This window comes from Scylla paramamosain, unplaced genomic scaffold (genome assembly GCF_035594125.1).
Source record: "Scylla paramamosain isolate STU-SP2022 unplaced genomic scaffold, ASM3559412v1 Contig5, whole genome shotgun sequence".
Taxonomy (NCBI): domain Eukaryota; kingdom Metazoa; phylum Arthropoda; class Malacostraca; order Decapoda; family Portunidae; genus Scylla; species Scylla paramamosain.
In genome coordinates, this window is record NW_026973670.1 from 802,501 (window position 1) to 807,500 (window position 5,000).

The window sequence follows — 5,000 nt, forward strand, 5'->3', positions numbered from 1 at the left end:
ATATATTGGGAATGTAAACGCCCATCTGGATTTTTTTGTTTGTTTTTGTTTCATTCGCTTATAAGTGTCTATCATCTTTTTTCTTTCTTCTGGTATATTAAAAAATCCTTTAGGAAAATTATCAGTAAGTTTTGCAATATTATGTTCGCTACAGACTTAATATGCATGATAATCTGACAGCTGCTTTATTTCTTTAAGTGTCCCATAAAAAAATTAACGTTTTCTTATACTAACGAAAGAAAATGAACCAAATTAGCAGTAACTATACTATCTTTTATTTATTTTTTTATTTTTTTCATTTCTTTCTTTATTTTTTTTATTTTATTTTTTTTTATGTAGGAGTGACACTGACCAAGGGCAACAAAAATCTAATAAAAAAAAATGTCCACTGAAATGTCAGTCCCACAAAAGGGTCAAAGCAGTGGTCAAAAATTGCTGAATAAGTGTCTTGAAACCTCCCTCTTGAAGGAATTCATGTCATAGGAAGGTGGAAATACAGAAGCAGGCAGGGAGTTCTAGAGTTTACCAGAGAAAGGGATGAATGATTGAGAATACTGGTTAACTCTTGCGTTAGAGAGGTGGACAGAATAGGGATGAGAGAAAGAAGAAAGTGTTGTGCAGCGAGGCCGCGGAAGGAGGGGAGGCATGCAGTTAGCAAGATGAGAAGAGCAGTTAGCATGAAAATAGCGGTAGAAGACAGCTAGAGATGCAACATTGCGGCGGTGAGAGAGAGGCTGAAGACACTCAGTTAGAGGAGAGGAGTTGATGAGACGAAAAGCTATCACCACTCGGTGAACCCCCCCCCCCCTCTCTCTCTCATCATTTCAACTCAAGGAAATTTAATAAATGTGATTTTTTTTTAACAGTTATTAATGATGGAAGGTGAAATTTTGGACATTTGAGGGATTTTCAAAAATTTCCCCCGGACGCAGATTTCCTTATCTGATTTCCGGATATGTTCGGGAAAATCCGGACGTATGGCAACCCAAAACGCTTCAGTTTGACAGAAATACACCTGCATTACATTTGTTAATCATAGAGAACATTGGCTGCGGTCATTAATGCATGTGTTCAGGTTTCCAGCGTGTTCGATAAGCGAGTGGTGTCCATCGCGTGGCCTTGAAATGTTCGTCGTCTGCTGGGAATTGTTTATTACTTCAAATACTCACATTCATAAATAAAGTTGCAAAGAAAAGTAAAGAATTTAATTTTATGTTTTTTTATTACTTAAACAAAATATTCACGTTGGAAAAAGAAAATTTGTTTAGCATTTCTCTCTACAAATGATTATTCACACACAAATTTGCAAAGACAAAAGTACAAAATTCTTTGCAATGATGTTTTCCATGCCCTCGCTGGCCTAAATCTCGGAAGGCTTATGGACCTGATGGGGTCCCTCCTATTGTTCTCCGAAACTGTGCCTCCGTGCTTGCACCTTGCCTAGTCAAACTCTTTCAGCTGTGTCTGTCAACATCTACCTTTCCTTCTTGCTGGAAGTTTGCCTACATTCAACCTGTTCCTAAAAAGGGTGACCGTTCTAATCCCTCAAACTACCGTCCTATTGCTTTAATTTCCTGCCTATTTAAAGTTTTTGAATCTATCCTCAACAGGAAGATTCTTAAACATCTATCACTTTGGTGAAACTTTTGCTGTTGCCTTGGACATATCAAAAGCTTTTGATAGAGTCTGGCACAAAGCTTTCATTTCCAAACTACCCTCCTACGGTTTCTATCCTTCTCTCTGTAACTTCATTAAATCTAAATCTATTAACAGTGGTGTTCCTCAGGGTTCTGTCCTGTCACCCACTCTCTTCTTATTATTCATTAATGATCTTCTAAACCAAACTTGTTGTCCTATCCACTCCTACGCTGATGATGCCACCCTGCACTTTTCCACGTCTTTTCATAGACGTCCAACCCTTCAGGAGGTAAACATATCACGCAGGGAAGCCACAGAACGCTTGACTTCTGATTTTTCTAAAATTTGTGATTGGTGCAGAGCAAACTTGGTATTGTTCAATGCCTCAAAAACTCAATTCCTCCATCTATCAACTCGACACAGCCTTCCAGACAACTATCCCCTCTTCTTCAGTGACACTCAACTGTCCCCCTCTTCCACACTGAACATCCTCGGTCTGTCCTTTACTTATAATCTGAACTGGAAACTTCACATCTCATCTCTAGCTAAAACAGCTTCTATGAAGTTAGGTGTTCTGAGACGTCTCCGCCAGTTTTTCTCACCCCCCCGGCTGCTAACTCTGTACAAGGGCCTTATCCGTCCATGTATGGAGTATGCTTCACATGTCTGGGGGGGTTCCACTCATACTGCTCTTCTAGACAGGGTGGAATCAAAAGCTTTTCGTCTCATCAACTCCTCTCCTCTAACTGAGTGTCTTCAGCCTCTCTCTCACCGCCGCAGTGTTGCATCTCTAGCTGTCTTCTACCGCTATTTTCATGCTAACTGCTCTTCTGGTCTTGCTAACTGCATGCCTCCCCTCCTTCCACGGCCTCGCTGCACAACACTTTCTTCTTTCTCTCACTCCTATTCTGTCCACCTCTCTAACGCAAGAGTTAACCAGTATTCTCAATCATTCATCCCTTTCTCTGGTAAACTCTGGAACTCCCTGCCTGCTTCTGTATTTCCACCTTCCTATGACATGAATTCCTTTAAGAGGGAGGTTTCAACACACTTATCCTTCAATTTTTGACCACTGCTTTGACCCTTTTATGCGACTGCCATTTCAGTGGGCATTTTTGTAGCCCTTGGCCAGTGTCACTCCTACGTAAAAAAGAGAAAAACAAAAAAAAAAAAAAAAAAAACTACTATGATTATCACCACCATCAGCACGTCTCAAGATCAAGATCAAGTTTTGTTTATATTCAGTGAAGGGGAAGTCAGTGTACGAGAATTGGTTGACGTGTGAGTTGCCGCGACGCTTTGTTTATAGCAGCCCTCCTTACCTCTTTAATAATAGTAGACGTAAAAAAAGACACTGTATTGAGGTTTAGCATTAAGGAAACCAACATAACAAGAAGGCCAGACAATGAAAGCAATCATTTATATAGACTAGTTACAATACACGCATGAAAACAAATTAAAATACGAATAATAAAAAAATAATCTTGGTGAACCTTCAATGGGTGAACTGGGGAGAACAAGAAGTTAACCGTGACGTATCGTGAAGAGTGTGGGAAGCTGTAGCTGTAAATATGTACAATATCGGTGTAGAACAATGAAGAGGACGTGAAATTGATAATGAAAGAAGAGGTTAGGAAGGATGACAGTAAATGCATCTAGGTACACATATATAGATGTTTTGAGAGGCGAGATGAGGTGAAGGCCACAGAGACATAAAACAAATGAACTCTGACGACAGGAAAGGAGGACGTGTAGTGGATATATGTACGTAAACAGTGGGTGTGGTGCAGGATAAAGGAGTAATGCTGGGTTTAATCCTATTACTATTTTTCTGAACAGGTGAAGTGAAGCGTACATTACCGATAAAATTAATTGTATTGATATGCAGTAAGGTTAGGTTAGAAGTGTGTGGAGACGGAAATAGATGAGGTAGAACGAATACTAGGATGAATACAAGGAGAAAAACGCCTAGTGTTTGAAAAGTAAGTACAAAAATTTGCATATTGTTAAAGAAAATAGAAAATAGAAAATGTCCCAGTTGTTTCACGTGGAAGAGGTGGAGACGGTGGAGACGGTGGAGCAGGTGGCGCTACGATGTGGGAGGCATATCAGTGAAGACAGAAAGAGAGTGGGTAAATTTATAGTTTAAGCCAATGTTCCCAGTCTCTACCCACGGTCCACGGCGTTATTATTAATTTCCGGCAAGTAAAGTAATCAATAGAAATGATGTGAATAGTGAGAAGAACAAAATGAGGTGGGTTATTACCACGTACTGTGTAATGGTTTAAACTATAATAAAACCGGTGTGCTGCGGTGATGTGGGCAGGCGATTGAGTGTTCCTGGAGAAATTATGGCGTATGAAATGAAAAGAGGATAAATTTTCAGTCTAATTTCAATATTTATTCACCTTTTTCTCTCTACAAAAGTGCCGAGCTACAAGTCTGGCTGAGGAGCACCAAGCCACATCAAGATCAAGATCAAGATTGTTGACAGACGTGTTTAAGCTCGCCCGTTTTTCAAGCTTATCTCTCACGCTACGACAGTGAGTGTTAGTAGAAGTAGTAGTGGTGGTGCTGGTGCTGGTGCTGGGTGACATGAGAGAGAGAGAGAGAGAGAGAGAGAGAGAGAGAGAGAGAGAGAGAGAGAGAGAGAGAGAGAGAGAGAGGTGATATTCCCGTGACTTCGCTATGAAATTTTACGCGGTGACAAAAAAATAAAAAAAGACTATAATTTAAGCTTCATTTCTCTCTAACTCGCCTGAAACACGTACTTTAAACAAACAAAACTCTTTTCTGCACGTAAATCACTGCAGTATGGGAACCGCGCGGCACAGGAGAGGCAATGATATGAAATTATGAATCTCTCAAACCTAACTCCCCGCCTTGTAACGCGCCGTGACGTCACCAGTAAACAAAAAACTAAAAAAAAAAACAAATGAACGCTGTGATGCACGTCTGCTGCTGAACCCTCGAGAATTCATACACTTTGCTAATGTCTGTGCTAAGAATTGATGGTGTAATAAGAGTGTGCAATATAGAAGGCGACTTTTACAGTGTTTGAAGTTCCTTACACAGTGGAGTGAATGTGTTTATTAGAAAGGAGCAAGTAATTGTGTTTATTGATTGTAAGAAGCCTATGTTTGCCTGCATCCTTCAACTGCAATTTGTAGTGGTGAAAATATGAATGTACGTTCGACTGATTATTCACAAGTTCACGTATGAAAATTTCCCGTTTTCTTCTACTGTTTATTAACGGGGTATCTAATGTATTCTTATTTTTGTATATATATATTTTTTTTGGGGGGTATCTAATATATTCTTATTTTTGTATATATATATATTTTTTTTCCTTCATGTTTTCT